This window comes from Panthera uncia (genome assembly GCF_023721935.1).
Source record: "Panthera uncia isolate 11264 chromosome B3 unlocalized genomic scaffold, Puncia_PCG_1.0 HiC_scaffold_1, whole genome shotgun sequence".
In the NCBI taxonomy this organism is placed as follows: domain Eukaryota; kingdom Metazoa; phylum Chordata; class Mammalia; order Carnivora; family Felidae; genus Panthera; species Panthera uncia.
The window spans coordinates 102,345,410-102,369,792 of record NW_026057582.1 but is presented as its reverse complement, the minus strand read 5'-3'; the positions used below and the strand labels follow the sequence as shown (position 1 = coordinate 102,369,792).

Here is a 24,383-nt window from a genome sequence, read left to right as displayed (position 1 = left end):
TCAACAGCCAGCCTCCTGAACAGCCTGGGCTCCTCCCCTCTGATGGAGTCCTCTTTGATCCAATGTCCATAATCCTTTTGAGGAGGTCCTTCCTGTGCTCAAGAACTTTCTACGGCTCCCAAATGCCCAGATCAGAGGTTGGCAAACTATGGGCAACAAGCCAAGAATGACTCTTGCATTTTTAAATGGTTGGGGGAGAAAAATCCAAAAGAATCCTGTTTCATAACACATGATAACTGTATGAAATCCAAAGTTCAGCGCCCAACTCTACTTTGATTGGAACACAGCCACGCTTATTTATTTATGAATTATCTATGGCTGCTTTTTGTATTCCGACACCGACTTTAGAAACTGCAACAGAGATGGCAGCTCAAAATATTTACAGTCTGGGTTCTTTGCCGGAAAAGATGGCCAACTCCTGCCCTGAAGTGTAACACTGAATAACTTTGGCCAGGCAACACTGGTGGTGAAAACCTGGATTCCACTAGGCTTCCTAAGCCTGATTTCTTCCACTTGAAGACAGAATGTCTATTCCGCCCAAAAGCGCTTCTCTATTTCTCCCAAACCTAACTTCCCTGTTTCGTTCCAGAGTTTGCTTCATCCCACCAGCCTGCAGACATCCTTCTCTCTCTTCATAAAAGGAGTCACATTATATACACAGTTAACTTCCATAAAGTTGGAAAAGAAAAATAATTTTAAGGGTGCCCGAGGCTATTCCACACAGCACTATTCATAATAGTGAAAGATGAAAAACCACACACGCCCACCAAAAGGGCAGGCTGAGAAAGTAAGAGCAAACTCACACAGTGCAGGACTGGGCAGCTGTGCAAATGTGTGTGGATTATCTCTGTGCACTACTCTGGACAAGGGCCAGGATAAATTAAGCGAAAAAGGTAGGTAAAATATGTACAGTATACTATTGTGTACTGAAAAAGGGAGGGATATGTAAATATGAAAGCACACACATAATTGCTAGTATAAAAAAAATTGCGTAGGGGCGCTGGGTGGCTCAGTTGGCTAAGCGTCCAACTTCAGCTCAGGTCATGATGTTGCAGTTTGCGAGTTCAAGCCCCACACTGGGTTCCAGGCTGACAGTGCGGAGCCTGCTCGGGGTTCTCTCCCTCTCTCTCTGCCCATCCTGTCTTCTCTTTCTCCACATAAATTTAAATAAAAAAGAAGATAGTGCAAAGACAAACTGTATTTTTTTCAAATGCCACATATGGGGAGGGAGGAAACAGGACGGCAAGGCAAGAGGGGTAAAACCAAACCCCTCTGAATACTCCTCATGTTGTAGATGAGACTTGGAAACCATGACAATATTGCACAAAATCCAATTGAAAAGGGAATCTCCCAAAACCAGAAATGAAATCAAACAATGAACTTAACTATATATACAGCTGGTGGCACAATCACACAGGTAAGAACTATTCCAAACATCTTTACAACCAAGTCTGTTGTGTATGACATATCATGAGATACAGCAAATGAAAAAATATGGGGTCACTGAGACCTGGGTGCGGGGGGGGGGGGGGGGTGGTGAAGAAAGAACATAGATATAAAAGTGATCAAGTAGAACCCTCTATACCTCAATTTTACTTAGAAGTATCCATACAAATAATTGGTTTTACATTTATATATAAGATACACAAACACAAATACACATATATACACATGTATTCCCTAGTTTGGTCCACTGAAAAGATTCAGAAACAACGATGCATCCAATGAGAATAAACATTCTTAGTTTCTACTCTGTGCTTTTTAAATACTCAACGGAACCAGAGTTCCTTGGAAAAGTGGCAGATCTAAGTCGGGAGTAGGAACCACATAAGACAAGCCTGTGACACTGTGTCACACCAGAAAGGATACTAAAGAAGAAGAAAAAAACCTCAAATCTTGTCCAAAAGGATTTGGCAGCCAACTTGAGTTAGTTTCTGCTGGCCAGAACTGGCACAATTTGAATATCAGTAAGGAGATTACATTGAAATGCATCAATTATATTTACACCAAAACAACAACAACAACAAAACAAAAAATAAAACTTCAGGGATCACTTTTGGAGGATGCCACCAGGGAACCCAGTGTATTTGAAAATATAGGGAATATCAAGCCTTGATCCTTGCTTCTATGAACCTCAAGGTAAACAAACAATTGCCATGAAACTTCTCTTTAACTATTCTCATATATAAATAAGGAAGGAATGATAGAACTGACAATCACTATTTCACAATCACTAATGAACGAAAAGATACAGGCAATGATCAATGACCACCAACATCACAAAAGAGTGAGTCCATTCGTGACTATGAATTTAATGAAAATACACAGCCTAGGTTTGATGCAGGCTTGACAAGACGGAAACAAACATCTGGATCTGAAAGTGACCAAAACCTAAGCTTTAACAAATCATAAAAAAACACAAGGAACGGAGAAAAGGGTTAAATGGCACCAGAGAGAAGAAATCATTGAAATCCACAGTATGGGAAATTCCACAGCCTAGTTTCTCCACCTCAGCACTACTGACATTTTAGGCCAGATAATCCTTTGCTGTGGAGGGCTGTCCTGTGTGCCATAGGATTTTAGCAACATCCTAAGCCTTTACCCACTAGATGCCAGTAAGCCTCCCTACAATGTGACGAGTAAAAATATCCCTCAACACTGTCATATGTCTCTCGATAAGGGAGGGAGATCATTCTCAGGCTTTCTACTCTAAAGGACAAACAATCCAGTTTCTTCAACAAACAAATCACAGGGGGGTGGGGGAGATGGGTCTCTCATCTTCTTCTGATCTGGACTGACTCCTTCATCAGTCAATTGCCACATGGAAGCCCCGTTTGGATCCTGATTCAAATAAACAAACAAACAAACAAACAAAAAGGACGTGGGACAACTGAGAAAAGTCAAACATTAATTTGATATTTATTGACATTAAGGAAATATTGGTAATTTTTATGTTTTTAGTGTGATGTGGTCTAAGTCTTACCTTGGAGAGACATATACTGAAATACTGATAGAATAAAATAGCAAAGAGGTGTTTCAAAACCAGGAGTGGGAAGAAAGAAGGGTACAGATGAAACAAGACTAGGATTAATCCGTGTTGAACCAGGATGGTGGACATATAGTTCACTATAAAATTCTCTTCGCTTTTGCATGGGTTTCAAAGCCTCCATAAGAAAAGGTATAAATAATCAATCCAGCAGGCAATTCCACTCCCACTCAGAGAGCAAGCAAGTCCTAGAAAGACCACAGAAGGGACATAAGAACTTCCAGACATTGAGCAAAACCCAGGGAACTAGGTTTCTCTTGGGGTCCTACCTGGATGCCCAAGCCGCTCTACCGTTTACAGCATGGGCCTTAAACAAAAGCACCAATGACTTAGCAGCAAGCTCTTCCAGAGCTCGGAGAAAAGCCTGCTCTGTTGGACTGACCAGGAGAGAGAATACCAGCCCCTCATGGGGCATCTTCCCATGGGATGTTCAGGAGCAATTTTGTCTCCGAGGGTTTTTTGCTTTAAGTACTGGTTTTAAAAGTTTATCCCCAGGTGACTGGGTGGTTCAGTCAGTTAAGCATCTGACTGCGGCTCAGGTCATGACCTCACAGTCTGGGAGTTCGAGCCTCACGTTGGGCTCTGTGCTGATAGTTCCAAGCCTGGAGCCTGCTTCAGATTCTGTGTCTCCCTCCCTCTCTGGCCCTCCCCCGTTCGCACTCTGTCTCTGTCTCTCAAAAATAAGTAAACATTGAAAAAGATTTTTTAAAAATAAAAGTTTACCTCACTTTTCATACCCTCAAAAAAAATTTTAAGAAGTCTACCTCCAAGTAAGATGTGAAATTTTACTTACCCTGCAAGGAGCCCACACCCCTGCCAGCCCTAAGCAGCCCATCTCGGGACTTCATTCCAGGTGAGAAAACATCACCTTCTCTCTTGCTTAACCCACTGTGGCTTATCATCTGTTCTGCTGGAAGGAGCAAAACTGAAACCAATTCACTCAGAAATAAATGCTGCTTTCTCTTGGAAACCTACTCTACCCCCTTAGATATAGCTCCTTCCTCCAAACTTCCTCTCCTCCTGCTCATTGGTCAGATGCCTCTGCACCTGTGGAGCGTGGAGACCCAAGAGAACAAGACCCACGTCGTTATACTGTGCAGTGTTGATCTGTATTTGTCCTTCCTAGTTCAGAAAACTGAATATGCTTCCTCTGAATCCAAATGTCTGAGAACAGTGGCCAACCAAGGAGACGAGGCCTCACTTTCACACAGGTCATGTCCTGGGGCCTGCATCAAACTTTCCAAAGGGCTGGCAAAATGAACCACGCATCCTGCATGACCCCGATGCCTGGAGCCAAATGGTCTCCTACAGGGGAGATGGAATCATTTTCACTACTTAGAGGTAAATAAATGGAAGAATATGTAACTAATTTGGGGACTATTTAGCATCAGGTAATACAAAGGTAATACAAAACCCTTATTCCCTTCTCATGCTAAAGGGTTGGGTTCAGTCCCACTCTTCTAGAAGCTCCATTTCCAACCATGGGATAAAATTTTGATCAAGATTTAAACTGTCCAAGTAAGTCACTTTTACACAAAGGTCAAGTCACCTATATAACTGTGAGGGTTAGTGATCTTTGTAGAATGGAACCAAAAAGGTCTCACCCAGATTACAACCCTACCTGCTTAGCACCCTATCCTCTCCTTACAGTCAGTCAGTAAATATAAAAATTAAAAATAGTCAGCCGGAATTGGATCATTAGAAGTTCTTACTAGGGTCACCTTGGACTTAGTAGTATCACTACTAAGTCTCAAAGCAGGAGAGATTACTTCTGTAACCATTGCATCAAGGTAAATATTGACCCCTATCTGTGCATTAAGACTGGACGTCACTAAGGCTAAACACCTCTCCCATATGTAAACGAGGTGCAGCTCAACCGACTTCCCTTTCATTCACTACTTACTTGAGAGCACAAACTGAGTAGGTCTAGAGGTTTGGAAAGTAAGCACTCTTTGCACTTCGACTGAAGACGTTAATGCTACTACCGCCTTCACTGAGCAGAGTGACAAAGAGTAACGCCAACCACTCGTCCATGAGCTATTTGCCTAGAAAGCAGACGACCAACTCAAGACAGGTTTGAGGAGAGACTGCTCGTTCCACCTTACCCGGGTCTGCATCATGAGGAGAGCAAGCAGCTGGAGAAAAGGAAGCCCAATGCCGTGTAAGGGAGCCGCCTGATTTGGGCACCTGCCATTCACCTGGTCAGGACCATAAGCGTAATCCACCAGACACAGGTAAACGGAAAGATTTACCCAGACCGCCACATTCATAAGAAAATAAAGTGTTAAACGTAAATGTGATGGTCTTCCCAAACTCTCTTCTAAAAGAGCCACCAAAACACAATATACATTAAGAGGATCAAATGTACCAGACTCCCACACGTATACTCCAGGCTCTAAAAAACCCTCTAAACCCACCGACACCATTGACAAAGCACCTTTTCCCTATTTACCAGCAGGGTTGAGTAGGAAGCCCCTGTCTCGCTTCAAGTTCACAAAGGGAACACTGAGTAGGTAAGGAGAGTGCCATTTCCAGTCACAGACTTCTGCATAATGAATTCTTGGCCACACAGCATACCCACAACAAGGATGAGGGTGGAATTAAGCAGGGCTGGTTTTCCTTAGAACAGCAGCCATTTTCTCGGGCTGGGGGGAGGGTTCGTTGAAAAAAGTGCTCTTTTCTCACCTAGGAAACCACAGCTGACACCATGCCCCCCCCACCCAGCCCAGGATCTAAGAAGGACTTCCCAGGGGAGGCCTTGGATGAGTCTCTGATCTAGATCTCAACTTCTTCATGGAAGCAGTGTCCATGGTAATTTTTCTGTTCCAAAGGGCTGGTGTGAGCATTTCTGCAGACACCAGGCCTCAAATGCCTATGTGCCTCACACACCAGATCCTCAATAAATGAAGGCTAATTTTAAAGACCAAGGTGATTACCTCTTCTGAGACACCAGAGCCTGAAGCCATTTTTCCAACAGTATTAACACTGATTAGCTTTTCCAAGCCATCAGCACTGGCTTAGGGGTAGGCAGCACACCCTGAGAATTTAGACGGTTCTGGGTTGAAGGTGGAGGGTGGGGGGCAACGGGACTAAGACCTCCAAACAGAAAGCAGGTTCCTCAGAAGAACGGGAAGATTGAGAAGCTAGGAAAACTTGAGGCCGTGCCCAAGATGGCTGTTACCACCTAAAAGGGAGAATCCATTCAAACATGCTCCACGGAGGTGCCAAGGTATGGGGACATCAGGCCCAGAGAGGAAGGACTATAATCTCACCACGTAACTGGGCTGTGATGGGAACAGCTGCTACCCTCATCCCAACAGAGTAAATGCCGCTTCTTGCATTTAACATTCAGAATCAAGTCACAGGTAAATCATGGAAGCCCGTACTAAACGAGAGAATATAAATATCACCAACATGGAGCATTAGAAATTCAAAGGTACAGCTGCCCCAAATGGAGAGGTAGATGATGGTGGGGGGAGGAGGTCAACAAGAAACAGCCTATGGAGGAGACAGAACAAGGATGGAGGAGGTTGCTGAGGGGGCAGGGAGGAGACAGCTATGGGACTGAAAATGTTAATCAGCTGCAGGGAGGAAGGGAGAAGGGGGATGGTCAGAGTGAGCTCATCAGCAATCACAAGAAGACACCATCAACAGCTCTTAAAACTGATCAAGTGAGAAAAGGTGCTGCTAGCATAGTATTTATACATGTCCAAGCCACAAAAGTAAAAATGATCTGCAGGGGGAAAAAAAAAGGTGGTTGCTTCTGAGAAAAGCAAGACTAAGTGAAGGAAGAGGTAAAGTAAAACCCTATTGCTTTCATTACAAGCCGTTCTGGAATGTTTTCCACTGTTAGCCATTTGCATGCATTACTTCGACTAACATTATATTACAGGCAAGATCCTCTAGAAGACTAATGTTTAGATCACAGCTGTAGGTTTTTTCTCAACATACAGCAGGCTTCACGGTGCCGTGTTGAGTCCTTGCAGCACGCTTAAGCTGGCCTGCAGCGTGCTTAAAATCATTTTTAAACTCTGCAAGTAGACTAGTTATTTTCTGGTCTGAAAAGCTGTCCAATTCCGATTTGTTATAAACAGAAAGGCTTTGTTGATCATTTTAGGTCTTCAGAATATGGGACTTCATAGCTAAACTATGGGAGTTTTAAAGGTTTGTGTTCTATAGGAGAATATTTCAACGCAGACACAAATATTGCAGAGCCGTTAAGTTCGGGAATGACGATCATTTCTTAGAAAAGGTTCAAATCTTGAGCTCTCCACAGGGCTAACCTTGAAAGAGATTAAGTGATGAGCCTCATTAGTCAAAAAGCATACAGAAACAGCACATTCTATTATACCCGTGAATTCCTAAGTTTAATGAAACACAATCTGGAAATTGTTGTTGTTCTGTAACATTTACTAAGCACAGACAGCAGAGTGAGGAGCCTCACACATGACAGGGAACCCTGATCAAGGATGTGATGCTAATTAGGATGATGCTAATTAGGACTCCCAGCCACTCAGGGAGCCCACAGGGGGGTAAGCAAGTGGCAGTGCCTCCAGTCAAACAGCAGAGTAATCTAAAGAATCCAGCTAATAATGGAGGATGGCAGGAAGACAAAAGTGCCTAACAGATTACATTTTTAATGAGGAAAAATAAGCATCGGAACTCACCTTTCCTGACGTCAGAGCTTTTAAGGGACTGATAATGACAAACAGCTATGTAGATCCTGCTTTGAATTTTACCGATTCAAGACCTCCCCTAAACAGCACTGGGAATTAACGATTCCCAGAGAGTCAGAAACAGTGTTTTTCATTTAAAATTGGTTTTTAAATATTTTTCTTACAAGCCTGCAGGGAAAATGGAGATAAGTTCAGAATATTACATCTATTCTTAAATCCAGAATACATCACGAGTCATTAAGTAAAACGTTAAACAAGTCATTTGTCATATGTGCCCCCCCAAACACTTTATCAATTTCTCTCCTCTCTCATGCACATAACCCGTTAAGAGCACACGTTTATTCCTGTGAAGCATGGCTATCTCCAATTCTCAACGTTCACCCCTACAAGATCTCGCCCAGCAGTGCTTAGCCTTCTGAAATACTCAGAACATGATTGATTGATTTTATTTTTCATTCATTAAATTGTATTCAGCCTCAGCCTGGCCCACATCCCTTAAAGCAATTCTCCCCTCTCTGGTTTATGTCAAAATAAAAGCTTCTGCGAGCATTTCTTCATGACTTTAGACACTTTCAGCAGTGTCAAGATTTCAGATAATTTCTCGTATTCGTATACATTTAAGACAAATGTTGCTGTTGTTTGATATAGCTTTTTCCTAAAAAGGATAGTGAAATAAATATCCTCAGAAAGCAAGCCAAATGAAACATACAAATCAGGCAGTAAACCAAGAGAAGGGTTGACAGAAGGGAAAACAACGAGGTAAGTCTGTCAAATTTCATTTAAGTTGCCAGAAAATAGGAATGTTAAAGGAATCACCAGGGGAGGAATTCCAAAGGACTGAACCACTGTGTTCCTATCAATGTTGGCCACAGTATGATTTCACAGAGCTTTCAAAAGCAGCCAGGATTATGTAGGCATCTTGAAATAGGTGTTATTACTGCTCCTTCCCCACGGTAATTTCCTGTCCTAGTGATTCAGTCCATTATTGCCCCTGTTCTCCACCCACCCTGCCCCCAGTCACAGCCATACACCCCAAGGAGAAGTAAATGGAAAGCCCAGTTTTCCCTTCTGTACAGGCCATGGCCTAAGAAAGCACTTGGCTCACTGCTCTCAGATCTGGAACCCAGGGAAAGGTTTATGTCTGAGGTGCTTCCTGCCCTCTGGGCCCAAGCCCCTTAACCAAACAGGACCTGTAGGTCCTCCAAGGACAACACGCAACACCAGGACAACCAAATGGTTCCTAAGCAGGAGAGCTCCCTTACCCTTTCCTATCCCCTATACACGTGATCCCACTGCCCTCAGCGCAGAACTCTGGGCCGTGCCCTCCACCCCTCCCCAGTCCTCCGCTCCTCACATAGACTGTAAGCACTGGTCTCCCTGCAGGCAGGCATTCAGCCCACTGCACTCCTGCCTCTCAGCGTCCCCACACTGCAGGGGCACACTCATCTGTCAGATACTACCTGGCCGGGGGGCTGCCCACCATGGTGAGAAAGGAGGATTCTGTATCCTTTTATCCAACAACTTAAGATCCCGTCAAATTTATGTTTACATTGACTGCAAGATAGCTCACAGCTCAATGGCATGCTCATGTCAATCAGCCATTTTTATTTGGGTTTCCCAAGGGAATGGTCCCTTCTCTTCTGTTTGACCTCACCTCTCAATTCAACTAGGCTAACTGTCACGGCATCTTCTCGCAAGAGCTATTGTGGACTACGGTACAGTTCTATCCTGCTTCAAAGGAATGAGACAGCTTTAGAGGCAGAACAGCCCTTAGCCATCAGTCAGGCATGCCAAAATTTCCCAAATGCCAGTCTTCAGCCAAGTGCTGGCTAGTTCATGGCTAACAGTCGCAGGTCAGCAGGGAAATGACAAAGAGGTGCAATCAGAAGAACATTTTCATGTATGAAAATGCTAAGCGCATGCCATCTAAAGACAAACGTAGGACATTCCTACTTTTTCAGTATTAAAGTATTTGTTTTTTCTTTTTTTTTTTTTAATTTTTTTTTCAACGTTTTTTATTTATTTTTGGGACAGAGAGAGACAGAGCATGAACGGGGGAGGGGCAGAGACAGAGGGAGACACAGAATCAGAAACAGGCTCCAGGCTCCGAGCCATCAGCCCAGAGCCTGACGCGGGGCTCGAACTCAGGGACCGCGAGATCGTGACCTGGCTGAAGTCGGACACTTAACCGACTGCGCCACCCAGGCGCCCCAAAGTATTTGTTTTTTCATGAGATGTTAGATGGGAAGGTTTTTTTTTTTTTTCCAAATCTTTAATGATGAAAAATCCTGAAGCAAAATAGTATAGGATATAAGCATAGTGAAGACTCACACACTCATCCAGCTTTAATAATGATCAACTTTATACACACATAGCCAAAAATATATACTAGAAATTGGTCATGAAGTTTTTTTTTCCTGTTCCACAAAATCTCAAAGTGTGGGAACGACTAATTGGGGCCAGCCTACACGTTTTACAGATGAAGATACGAAAATTGGCAAAGATCAGCTTGTCCCCAGTTGTGCAGCTGGTCAGAAACAGTAAGCCTGATGTGCCACAATACGGTTTTTGAGAAGAGGGACACAGCCAATCCTTCTTAACCTGTCAAATGTCAATCCAAGGACACCGAGGACCTGCCTTTTGTCCCTGCCGAGGGAACTTGGGACTGTGCAGCCCCATCTGGGACAATCAGAGTGCAAAACCCATAATATATAACCCAAGTTCATTTCATGTTAGAGCAATTGTGTGCTGTCCCTGGAAGGCTCCAAGAACCACCAAGCAGTTTCACAGTGCAATGACTACTAGAATTTTCTACATTCCTTATCAAACACTTCAAAAATCAAACGTTTATAAAGCAAACAAGTGTGAATAAATGAGAATTCATGCCGTAAGGTTAAAAAACAGCTACTTATCCATTCTTGCAGGCTCCCATCCTCACCCCACCCAACTACGAGGTGCAAAAAACAAACAGCAATGTAAGTAGTAAGACCAGACAGCTAGCTACACAGGCCTGCCTCAGAAAATATCAAATGAGACAGGCTAAGTGACAATGTTTCCACACTAAGTTTTATCAATGCAGGGGAGTGGCTAATTGGTAAGAAGATACATCTTTTTTTAATCTTTTTTTTTTAAATGTTTAATTTTGAGAGAGAGAGAGAACACGCGCACACAGAGGAGGTGCAGAAAGAGAGGAAAACAGAGAATCTGAAGCAGGCTCTGTCAGCACAGAGTTCGATGCAGGGCTCAAACCCATGAACCGTGAGATCATGACCTGAGCTTAAGTCAGATGTTTAACCAAATGAGCCACCCAAGGGTCCCAATAAGAGAATATATTTTTTAGGGATCACGGGGTGGCTCAGTCAGCTAAATGTCCAACTCCCAATTTCAGCTCAAGTCACGATCCCGTGGTTCAGGAGATCGAGCCCCTTATCAGGCTCAGCGCTGAGCCTCTCTCTCTCTTTCTCTGAAAAGTAATTAAGCACCTAAATTTTTTTTTTAATGTTTATTTTTGAGAGAGAGACCAAGTACAAGCGGGAGAGGGGCAGAGGGAGAGACAAAGAATCCGAAGCAGGCTCCAGGCTCTGAGCTGTTAGCACTGAGCCGGAGGCAGGGCTTGAACCCAAGAACCATGAGATCATGACCTGAGCCGAAGTTGGACTCTCAACCAACTGAGCCACCCAGGTGCCCCAACATTTGTTTTTTAAAGAAGATCTATATTTTTAAAGGACTCACCGAAATTCTCAGTTTATGTAAAGAGTTGATTTCCCTGAAGATATCCTAAAGCATCGGAGAAGCCTTCAGCAGCAATACCTAAAACAGTAGAAATCATCAGAATCAAGTGATATTATAGATGTCAGTTTGGGGGGGGGGACAATTCTCCATCTATACATTTGGTCATTTCCCCCCATACTAAGCATGAAAGGAAATAACTCAGGAAACAATGAATTTCCGCTCCAACACATGGGCTGGGAATTTTCTTTACCAACAGGGAATTGAGGTCCCAAGACAGTTATTTCAAAGACCAAAATTATGTTACTGTTGGCAAAGAGGCAAAAACTCATTCTTCCCTTTCCCTGTGGTAAAAATCCTTAATGGTTTTGAATTTAAACAAAGACCAAATGTATACATCTCCCCACCCACTTGCCCCCGCCAGTGTTTACAACAAAAATCAGGCACTTTTCTCCTTTTTAAAAATTAGCTTACAGGAGCCCTTCTGGTCTCATTCACCCTTTTCCTACTCAGCTCCTCAAACGTGTCTATCAAGTGGTCCCTTCTTGCTTCAACTGTTCCCATTTTATTCCCGGTTCTCAGAGCCATTCACAACTGACCATTTAGCACCCCAGTCCCTGGGAACCCAGTCTGAAGCAGAGAAGCACCATCATCGACTGTCCAAATCAAAATGGCTCATAGCCACAGTTAACAAACAAGTATCTGAATAAGAACATATATGTGAATCCTTGAAACAGGATAAACATTCAACTAAAGAACCAAGTACTTATATGAAATAGACCCAGGTACATGTAATCATACCTGGGTAGTTATGTAAGACTAGTTAATAAAAGGTGTTGGTTAGCTATTTGGGAGAAAGAAAAAATCTAGATCTCTACCTCTCTGCTTATAAAAAAACCAAACTCCAGGTAGAATCATGAGTCCTAGAAGAATATATAAACAAATAATTTTATACCACAGGGACAGAAAAGCTTTTAAAAAAATTTTTTTAATGTTCATATATCATTGAGAGAGAGACAGACAGACACACACACACACACACACACATACACACGACGTGTGAGCAGGGAAGGGGCAGACAGAGAGGGAGACACAGAATCTGAAGCAGGCTCTGAACTGTCAGCACAGAGTCTGACATGGGGTTCGAACTCACAAAGCCTGACCCAGGGCAGGGCTTGAACTCACCAACTGTGAGATAATGACCTGAGCCCAAGTCAGATGCTTAACTGACTGAGCCACCCAGAAAAGCTCTTTCTAAACAGGACATCAAAAACTGAAACTATAAAGGAGTGAGACATCTGGCTGGGTGAGTTTTTTAAAATTTCAAATTTGTGAATGGCAAAAATGTGTCAAAAATAAAAACAAAGAACAAAAGGTGGTATTTTCATCAAAAAGTAAAGTAAGAAACTAGGTACAATATTTATACAGCAGACATATAAAGGCTACTTTCCTTATTAAGCAAAAAAATAAAGCAGTAAGAAAATAGTCCCGTCAAAATGGACAAAGACGATTAATAAGCTTTCATTAAGAGAAGAATCCTAATACAGGGCGCCTAGGTGGCTCAGTTGGTTAAGTAGACAATTAACTCTTGATTTCCGCTCAAGTCATGATCTCACAGTTCGTGAGATCTATCCCCATGTCAGGCTTCCTGCAACAGCACATGCTCTCTCAAAATAAGCATTTTCAAAAAGGAATCATAATAGCAATAAACATAGGAGAAGATAATCAACTACACTAACAATGAAAACATACAGCTTTAGAAAAAGGAGGCTTTTTTAACCTATCAAATTGATAGAGATGTTAAAGACTGACCACAGCCAATGTTAGAGACATAGTTCATGATGTAGTCCACCACTTACATAATTTTGTCCACATGTAAAATGACATATTCTTTGATCCAGCAATGCTACCCCTAAGAATTTACGGGTAGTTAATTGTGTAAGCAGAAAGATGGATATATATATAGCACTGTAATTAACAGAGAAAACAAGTCAATGCCCTAAAGGTTCACAAATAGGAGGCAGGTTAAATAAACCATACAGACACTGAAAATAACGATTGAGGTTTGTATGTATTGATATGAAAAGATATCCACGTGAAACAGGTGAACAACCATGCACAGTATGATTCTATTTGTGTGTGTGTGTGTGTGTGTGTGTGTGTGTGTGTGTTCCTAGATGTCCTAAAACTCATCTAGAAGGATGTTTATCAAAATAGTTAGGATCACCACTGATTATCAGGATTTTAGAGCATTTTTTCTTCTTATACTGTATGAATTTCTTATGAGCAGGATTTTTCCCAAGAATACAATGAAGTCTTATTATACTCCAGGCTCCAGTGTAAAGTGTTACACTACATAGATTTCTACGTGCCTTCAATCAGCTTTCCTCTGAATTCACTGACATTTGTATCACACACAGCTTGTAATGAACATCGGTACGAGTTCCCTTCCTCATCTCCAGCTCCTGTCCCTTCCCCAGGGCCACTCTGTCCTTGCATTTGGGTTTCCAAAGACACACCTGTATCCTTATTCTAAAACCCCCCTTTTTTACTTAACCTAGCTCAATTCAGTTTGTTACTTGTGACCAAAGGAGTACCACATAATACAGTGCTGCTTTTTATTTTCCATCTTCTCCATCATCCCATTCCGTTTGAAAACAGAACAGTAAACCCTGTAATAACATCAATGAAGATTTAGGACATATAATGTCTTGTAATGGTTATGACTACAGCCAAAGTAACTGAAGCAGGAGACTCAAAGCTAGTGTAACAAAGGCAAAAGTATTTCAAGAGACAGGTAGATTCATTCCTGACTAGTAAGAGTGCTGATGAAAAAACTACCTGAATAAGAATAAAAACAAATGGGACATACTTGTCCAGATGGGCCATTTCTATGGTTAAAATATTCTCCACTCTCATGTTTTAACCACTTCACTGATTTATTTTTATTGGATTATGTTTATCTATGAAAAGCCTTTTTTTTTCTATTTAGACTATAACATAATGTTTTCCCATAATGGGACCATTATGTTCAATTTATTTCCAGCAAACAAATTTATTCTTCTCATTGCCCTATTTTTAAAGGTTGAGAAGTTCCATATAATGCATGAATCCTCCTAATACCATAATTATAAACCTGGTTAAAAAGCTATAATCCCTTGTAGACATACAAATCCCTTTACAGGTGTGTTGGATGTAAAGTACAAATCTAATTAATCCTTCCCTCCATCTCCTGGAGGCTCCCTCTCAAAAAAAAAAAAAAAAAAAAAAAGTCCCTAGAAAGTAGACAAAGGACAAGAACCACTATCCAATTTCAGTAATGAGTAATCATGAGACCTAACCAAGTATGTGTGTCTCCAGGGCCTAAGTCAGACAAACACACAGGACACTCAGGGCCATGCACCAGCCTCTCTCTTCTCACCCCTCCCCGGTACAAGGGCATCTTTCTAAATGGATGCTTGGGGGCAGGTGGACAGGGAGCCAAGCAAGTCCGCATCTGAAGCTGAGACACATGAGGCAGGATTTGAGACACAACACAATACACTTAGGGGAGACAACAGCAGGGTGGTGCAAAGTATAGACTGACCCTGGATCACTTACTAGTCATTTGGCCTTGATGTGTCTTAACCTCTGTGTGCTTCAGTTTCCTCCTCTGTAATAATGCCCATCACAAGAGCTGTTTTGAGGATTATAGAAGATAGTGTATCTAAAGCAACCAACAATGCTCAAGAGTCTAACATGGTCTTACTTGAGCTCAGTTTGGTGGGAGCAGCCTTGAGCAGAAACTCATTGTTTATTGCCTACTCATAGGAAGTAAGGTCCCTAAAAGAACTGTGGAATAGTATATATCTATGCATGACACTTACCTATCAAAAGCGCTTCCTCTTTAACATGGATAAGACCTCTACAAATGAATAGAAACTAATTTTAGAGGTACCAGAAGCACATTAAAGAACTCTGCCTTAAAATGGACTTCTTTGGGTCATCATCGGATACGTCATTTGGCAGCTCCCTTTTTTGAGTAATTTGAGTACCACGCGGTACCTTTTCTGAGTAATTTGAGACAGGCGTAGGTAGAGGTGGCCAAAAGATAGCAAACGCTATGGACTTGTCACCACCCTCGGCACTTTAGGGCTGGACTTAACTGCTTTTGTATCCCGGGCCATTTGCTACTGAGAATGTATAGATACAGTTCTTAACTCAGTGTCTAAAGCAAAGTGCCCCCAAATGGTACATCCACTACTGATTATCATCTTCACAGCATTAAAGAAACAAAACACATATTCAGTAATCTGAGACCATACAAAGTACTTTTTCACCATGAGGGTTTGATGGACATTTGTTTTCCACATTTTACTTGGCAGCATTTGCACAAGAATGTGGGGCCAAGGTGAAGAGGATCTGAGGAGGCAAGGACGTCTCAAGCCACAAAGGGCCTTCACAAGGCATGTGACTGACATCTCATGACATGGTACAGATCCGAAGTGGCTAACAACACCTCTGTCCTAACATTTCATTAAAAGACAAGGAATAGTGTGGAGCGCCTGGGTGGCTCAGTTGGTTGAGTGTCCGACTTCAGCTTAGGTCATGATCTCGCAGTTTGTGAGTTCGAACCCCGCATTGGGCTCTGTGCGGACAGCTCAGGGCCAGGAGCCTGCTTCTGATTCTGTGTCTCCCTCTCTGCCCCTCCCCCGCTCATGCTGTCTCTCTGTCAAAAATAAACATTTAAAATAAATAAATAAATAAATAAATAAATAAATAAATGACAGGGAATAGTGTAATAACACACTCAAGCTTTGTCCTAACACCATCAATATGAGCATAAAAATCAGGAGAGGGGCCCATATCAACATATCTTCAATGTTTTTGCTGCCCAACATTATTTAGAACATAACACCAACCAAAGCAGAGAAAATCTAAATTGAGCTGATGAGAAGAGTATTGAACAACATGGGTTTGAACTATGTGGGTCCACATGTATGTGGATTTTTTTTTTTTTTTTTTTTTACAGATACAGCACTGTAAGTGTATTTGCTCTTAGGATATTAACATTTTCTCTAGCTTACTTTAAGTAAAGAGTATGTAATACATACAACATACAAACTACGTACTCATTGACTATGTTATCAATGCAACTTGGGGGAGGGGGGAGTCAAAAGTTACATGCCCATTTCTGGCTGGGGGCAGGAGTGGCAGCCCATGTTACCCATGTTATCCTGGAGTCCCATGTACTACTTTTAGCTTGCATTTATCACTAACATTGGACACATGTACTCCTAATTCCTCAGGAGCAAAATCCAAGAAGCAAATAAATCAGATAGTTCTTCAGAGCCCTAAAATGCAGACTGGAAGAGACAGAGTAAAGACAAATTCTGAAAACAAAAATTCTCCCCATTGCCTAACACACCTACCACTTGCCAAGGATCTGTCTTGCTTTTTTCTGAAACCACGAGAACTTTTTCTGTCTATGTACAGCTCCATGTTTACAGTCCAGCTCCACTGTCAGAAGGTATCCGACTCCGAAGCGAAATGTCCAGTTCTGTTTTCATGGCCCCCCTCCCTGCTGACTTCCCAGCTAGAGGCTGGGTGCTGGGGTCAAAAGAAACCCAACAAAGCACAAGCTCAAAGCATCAATGCCCAAGGTTTCCAGAGAGGAGAAATGATAAGCTACCTTGCTCTGTGCAGGGCAAAGAAAAAAGCTCCAGCAATCTCTTTGTATTCCTCTCAAACCAGAATTCCAGCAAACTAGGAAGTCAGGGATGTTACAAGCAAAAAAAAAAAAAAAAAAAATAGATTCTCCATAAATGTGTAAAAGGCTGGTTTCAACAACCCGAGTTTCTCCAATGCAGGACATTTTAGACACTTTAATGTGCAAATATTCATAGTGAATGAGTAGCTCCAACCTTATTTGTACACAGATTCCCTTACTCCCATGGTCTAGGTCCTGGGACAAGGGCCTCACACAACAGTTTGGAAAATGTTATAATGAGATTTTTATGCAAATGTTTATTGAAGGCTTACTCTGCTCTACTACATTCACAATTGCATGACTAAGCACAATGCCCTGAAAAGATCAATTAATGGGGCAAAGAATGTTAATGCAAAGGACTGGGAAGCTCGTGTTCGCTATGAGGGCCAGAGAAGTGCTACAATTATACACAGTGACCTCACTCAGACTATAGGTTTATCGCAACCAGAAAAATTTGACTGATGCCATGAATTCCTTCTTGTTATATAATTCACCGTTCCTCTTTTCAAAACTTTAAAGGCACGGAGAATCACACTAAATTAGTAACATGAGCAACTGGAATGCAGGCTTCATAGGAACAGGGACTCTACTAGGTTCAGGGCTATACCCTGGCCCTTTAATAGGATGGGTGCAAAGACGCCCCACCAATACAGGACTATATGAAGAAAAGAATAAGTAAGCAAGCTTATGTAAGTGTATCATTAACTCACTATTCACTGGCCAAAACATGCATTGTACATGTATTTTTCCTTATGACTTTTGGGTTAGAAGGAAATTTTTGTCTCTTGACTACCACATTCAGTATATTGTTATAGGCAATTATTTTCAATATGAGCCCAATTAACTAACATTCAAATGACTAGGACTTCCAATTAATCAGAGCTATGAAGAGAGTCTCCCTTGGGGGAAGGAAGAACAAACAAATTCATCTTTTAGAAGTCTGCAACCACCCACCAAAAAGCTTTCATCGCCAATTTGCTGAAAAAACCAAGTGAGCATGGAATACAGACATCAAGAAATATCCTATGTTATTAATTTCAAGATTCTGAATGTAACGTTTAACATAACCCTGAGATGTTACACTACCTTCAAGGGAACAAATCAAAACTTCAATGTTTTTGCCAAACTCAATTCACTATGACAAAATTGCGCTATTTATTTATTTTGAGAAAGAGAGTGCAAGCGGGGGAGGAGCAGAGAGCCAGAGGGAGAGAGAGAATCCCGTGCAGGCTCTGCATTGTCAGCACTGTGGAGCCCAACATGGGCCTGGAACTCAAACTGCAAGATCGTGACCGGTGCCCAAGTCAAGAGTCGGACAATATAACTGACCGAGCCACCTAGGTGGCCCTGGGGAAGGCATTTTAGAAAAATTTCTAACAACTCTGTTTTTTCTTTAAGAAACAGAGAAGAAAAGAACAGGGAAATACTGCTCTAGTTCCCCCTTGGTCACTCCAAAAATTAAATTGATTAGACCCTTCCCTACTCCCATTTTTGCTACCAAGCAGTTCGTGGCCAGGATGTTCCTGTTGGCAGTTGCCAGTCTTGGCTGGAGTATGTTCCCATCTATTGCAGCAGTCCTGCCCGGTGGCCCCTGCATGCCAGCTCTTCCCCACCCCCAGAGTAAACCCCCAGAATCCAAGACTGCGAGAAGCATTTGAGTTGTGTCTTCAGCTCCCAGGCTAGAGGGACCGCCAGGGCCTGCTTCCTCCCTTCCCACCTCAACTGTCCTGGCAGTCAGCGCTCCTTCTCGAACCCTGCACCCTCTGAGCTGCTTCCACTGCGGTGGCCTTCGACCTCCAGTCTCCATGCTTAAAATGGCCTCCCCACCCTCCTACTCATCCGGCTGCCCATCAAGTTCCACCTACTCTGGGGAGACTTCATCAACCACATCTCTCTCTGCACTTCCCATACTATGTTGCAATCATCTATTTTAGTGTATATATTCCCCACTAGACTGTGAGCTCTTAGAGGCAATAATTGTGGCTTCCCCCCTAGTCCTTGCCTCAGCTGGAGCACAGTTCCTAACACACACTAAGTACTGAAATATCTGAATTAACAAATATATCTTGTATGATTAGTAACTCTAAGACACTGAAAAAAAATTAACTGTAAGACACTACAGTAAGGGGCTTCAAGAGGCTGGAGTACAGCAACGGAGTCAGGATGGGGTCAGGGGTATGAGCGTGTATATGCCTCTGCGCGCATGTGTGTATGTGTGTGGACATACCTGCACAGAAAAAAAAAAGGGGGCTGCCTTGTTCTATGATCACCCTCCAACCCTGTACCTCAAAGTCAAGGTCCCAGTTAAAGCCCCCTTTTCCATTCTTAGTCCTAGGGATTGGCTGTTAACTTAGTTTTCCGCCACAGACCTTTCAGTAAACTTCTCTGCTGTTTGACCTGATGTCAATCAGGGAACTACACAGTTGAGCATTCATTCCTTCTTTCCCATCCCGAAAGCAAACAAAGGCTTTATGAGGTTTAGAGATCAGAGAATGGGACGAAAAGATACCCCTCTACAAGCTATCATCCCATCCCTAACCCCTAAAGCAAATCTGTTTTCTCCCTCACTCCACCTTGGATGCTGGGAGAAAGCACAAAGCAACACAGAAGACCAACAGTGGACCCAGATATACAAGAATAGGCAAATGTTAGCATCAACTATCTAAGCATTTCTTAGAAAGGTGGGGTGAAAAGCCCCCTTAGAAAGGTGGGGTGAAAAGAAGGTACAACCAATCCAGGGGAATATTCATTAGCACTAAAAAGAAATGAGTGATCAAGCCATGAAAAAGACTTGCAAGAATCTTAAACGCATATTACTAAGTGGAAAGCTAATGTGAAAAGACTTCATCCTATGTAATTCCAACCACCGGACACTCCAGAAAAGGTGGAACTATGGAAACAGCAAAAAGATCAGTGGTTGCTAGAGACTGGGGAGAGGGAGGGATGAGCAGGCAGAGCACAGACTTTGTAGGGCAGTGAAACTATGCCGTATGATACCGGAATAGTGGGTACATGTCATTATGCATTTGTCAGAGCTCACAGAACGTACAGCACGTGTTCACTGTGCAACAGTGAACCCTAATGTGAAGTATGGATTTGGGTGATTATGATGGGCAGCGTAGGTTCCTTGATTCTAACAAATGTACTGGTGAGGAACGCTGGTAGTTGGAGAGGCTGCATATGTGTGTGGAGAGTGGGGATATGGAAATTCCGCATCCTTTCTACTCAATCTTGCGGTGAACTTAGTGCTCTAAAAAATAAAGTCCATGAAAAAAGAAATTAAAATTTAAAAAAAATTTTTAAAAACAAAGGAAAGTGAGATACTGGTTCTCCATATGCCCCCCTCCTCCCCTTCTACCAGGCACCAAAGCCAGAGAAAACCCTACAGGGGTCCTCACCACTGGTGGCAAGAGCCCAGGGACAGATCTGGGGTTAGACAAGGGGGGGTTGGACCTTAATAACATTCTTAGTAACAGTGATAGAGAATCTGGCGTCCACCTATACATCACTTGTAGGTATCAGGAGTACTGAGGTTGAACATGGTTGCCCATGCAGTGTTGGAACCTGCAAGAATAGGCCCCAAGAGGTGGTATCCTCCCTACTGTTATTCCCAGGGCCACCTCAACCTGTAATTTGAGGGCGATTACTCCCTATTAGCACCTTAAGAACTGCCTCTGTACTAGAACAACTCAACTAAAGGACGCAAAGGGAAAATGTGACTTCCTCCAGAGGTAAGCCATCTGGTTTTCCTCAACAGTGAAAACCCATCAACTCTAATAGAATATCCCAAGGTTACAGCCAGAAGGAGGAGTAGGCATCCTACTTAGGAGACAGGCTCAACTCCCATGAACAAGCAAAACGGCTCATTCCTCCAGCTCTCAAAGCCCGGATGTTTTGGGTGCTGTGAGCCAACATACAACATAAAAGCAACAGCAAGAATCAAGGTGCACTGTGAAATTTCATCAGCCTCCAGGCAACATAAAGGATCACGAATAAGAACATAGGGTCATTTGGAAGGACGGTTTAGCTAATCAAGAACAAATTAGCTACTCAGGTATACACAATGTGAAAATCAGGGACACTTATTTTTTTATAAATAATAATCTATCATCACTTGGCTCTGATTAGTAGCTATTGTATCCCTCAAACTTCATCTTTCAAAAGCAATTTTGCTGCCCTAACCTCTCTTACTATGTGCACTTGGATCTTCATAAATTGTCACCTGATATATTTTTCAACTAAATCCCTCTTATCTTTTTTCATCTAGCCAATGATTCTTCATATACTCGTTACAGTACATTTCGTTCAAAACCAAAACACCCCCCCCACCCCCGGCTTCCCCAAGCAAATCGTTTTGTCATTTAAACTTCCTCCTCTTCTCAGAACATATCCAAAACTAATTCTCCTTAGCCATGTCTCCTTCCTGTCCCTGATCTGTCATTCCAAAGGGCCTTGCTTCCCCCTGGAGATGCCTCTACTCTTGCCATACTCTCAATTTCCAGGGATCTCGTAGATTTCTCTGTGTAATTTGGCAATTCACTATATCATTTTCTAGTCAGTCTAATACAGGTTCTGTAGGATTCTAGGACTATGAAAGGTAAGGTATACTCCAGAGCTCAGTGCAGAGCCTGGTGCTGGGTCACCCAGGGCCAGAGGCATCTTGGTTCCTTTACACTCATGCTGAGTGAAGAAGGGCAGTGTGGGTCTCCTGGGCCTCACTTCATTCCCATTCAAAAAGCAGAGAGAAGAGCCTCCCTCATAAGCCAACCCAAGGACCACATGGGCCAAAGGCTGGGGTAAACATGCCTGCAATCAACTGACTTTCTTCTCCTTCCCATGTGTGACCCCCTGGCTCTCTAACTGGCATAATATCTCTAAGAACAAGAATTAACACTCAAAGGGCACCTGGCTGTGTCAGTCCAAGAAGCATGTGACTCTTGACCTCAGAGTTTTAAGTTCAAGCCCCACATTGGGTACAGAGATTACTTAAAAATAAAATCTTTCGGGGCGCCTGGGTGGCGCAGTCAGTTAAGCGTCCGACTTCAGCCAGGTCACGATCTCGCTGTCCGTGAGTTCGAGCCCCGCGTCAGGCTCTGGGCTGACGGCTCGGAGCCTGGAGCCTGTTTCCGATTCTGTGTCTCCCTCTCTCTCTCTGCCCCTCCCCCGTTCATGCTCTGTCTCTCTCTGTCCCAAAAATAAATAAAAAATAAATAAATAAATAAATAAAAATAAATAAAATCTTTCAGGGGTGCCTGGGTGGCTCAGTTGGTTAGGCATTCGACTTAGGCTCAGGTCATGATATTGCAGTCTGTGAGTTCAAGCCCAGTGTCAGGTTCTGTGCTGACAGCTCAGAGCCTGGACCCTGCTTCAGATTCTGTGTCTTCCTCTCTCTCTGCCCCTCTGCAGCTCACACTCGGCCTCTCTCAAAATTAAGTGTCTGACTTCGGCTCAGATCATGATCTTGTGGCCCATGAGCTACAGCTCCAACTCGGGCTTTGTGATGACAGCTCAGAGCCTGGAGCCTGCTTTGGATTCTCTCATATTCTCTCTCTCTCTCTCTCTGCACCTCCCCTGCGCTTGCTTGCTCGCTCTCTCTCAAAAATAAACATTAAAAAAATTTTTTAAATAAATAAGTAAATAAATAAATAAATAAATAAATAAATGGAAAATGAGAATTCACACCTATCCTTTACCCTTCAGGGCATTTTTACCACTCGGAATTATCATATATGGTTTTAAAATATGTCTTCAAATTAAAGGCCGTTATTTTTGAGGGATAGAATTTCAGAACCTTTCTTTACCACTTCATGTACCATATAAATACTTAAAACTTCCTGCTAAAAAGTTCAATCACCCATGAAATAACGAGAACATTATAATGAATCCCTAAGTATCCAACACTCTGATTCCACAACTACCAACTCCCAGCCAGGCACTCATCTCACCCAGACCCTTTCCTTCCTGTGTCAATCATCCCCTCACTGGACATTCTTTTGAAGCAAATACCAAATATCATACCATTTCAATTTAATGGTTTTATAAAACTAGTATTTTTAAGCAGAAAATGAATAAAGCTGTTGTCACCTGGAAAAAATGAAAATTAAAACTTATGCCTATCAAAGTTACGGCCACCTCGTTCCCTGTTGCACACAGATGACCTAATACAGATTCAGCAGGCCTGAGTTAGGATTCCTAGCAGCACGGGAGGTGACTGGGTGACTGTGGGCAGGACACCCAGCCCCTCTCTGCCCAAAGATCTCTGCTCCCAAGGAGGAAACCAGGATGTGAGGGCTCTGAGGCTCCCAAATCATCTGCTGGGGCACAACTAGGACTTTCTACTTGTATGTTTTGCTGTCACTCCTGGCACCGGCTTGGCTAACCAGAGTAACTTAGTCTTTACTTAATTCTTTGTGAAAAAGGATTAATACATATTCTAGTAGCAAAGTCTTCTCTAGAAACCAGTTTCTTCCATATTACCCTTATACTTAAAAAACAAAAAACAAAAAATCCTTCCATTCTTTTCCTTCCCCAATCTCTCAAAATAAGAAGAAATACAAAGTAGAATCCTGCTGGAGTCTCTTGTCTCTGTTCTTACGGAATCAGTAAGAAACCTCATGCTCTGCCTCCACCCTTGGGCAAGATAACCTATAGAATTGACATGCTAAAAGTCACTGATGCAGGTGACCAGAGGCCTCTGGGGATGGGATGACTCCCCCCCAAGGGTCCCATGATGTCCCCTATAAGGCAACCGAAATCCTTTAAAAATTCTTTTGGACCAACTTGTAATTCAAATAGAAAACTATTCAGGGCATTGTCCAAGTCATCTGCCTCACCATGGACTTGGATTCTCTGTATCTGTACTGCCCCTATCATAGCTAGTGGCCACACGTGGCTGGAGAGCGGTTGAAATGTACCTAATGCCTATTGCTACATGCCATGAATGCCAACTCCATAGATTTTGAAGACTTAGCACAAGTAAGTAAAATACTTCATTAATAAGCTTTATATATTTTGAAATGTTAACACTTCCAATGTACTGGATTAAATATTAAATTTAATTTCACCTTTTAAAAATGTGGCTATTCAAGAGTTTAAAATTTTAAGTCTCCTTTCTAGTACAGTGCTTCTCTGGTTTCTAAGTCCTTTTCACGACATCACAAATATGTTTCATGTTAACCCAGCA

At 42.5% G+C, this 24,383-nt stretch overlaps 1 protein-coding gene and 1 long non-coding RNA gene across 2 annotated transcripts in view; one reads left to right on the top strand and one right to left on the bottom strand.

Moving 5' to 3' along the window:
• Positions 1-24,383, bottom strand: part of TLN2 (talin 2) — a 438,163-nt gene that overhangs the window by 247,772 nt on the left and 166,008 nt on the right. The window contains exon 3 of the mRNA XM_049613732.1: positions 11,455-11,532. The gene's annotated coding sequence lies outside the window, so the exon portion shown is untranslated. The remainder of the gene's footprint in view (positions 1-11,454; positions 11,533-24,383) is intronic.
• LOC125910065 (uncharacterized) lies at positions 11,748-15,991 on the top strand. Its single transcript, XR_007453843.1, has 2 exons — positions 11,748-12,757; positions 15,816-15,991. It is a non-coding gene; the product is annotated as an uncharacterized LOC125910065 (long non-coding RNA).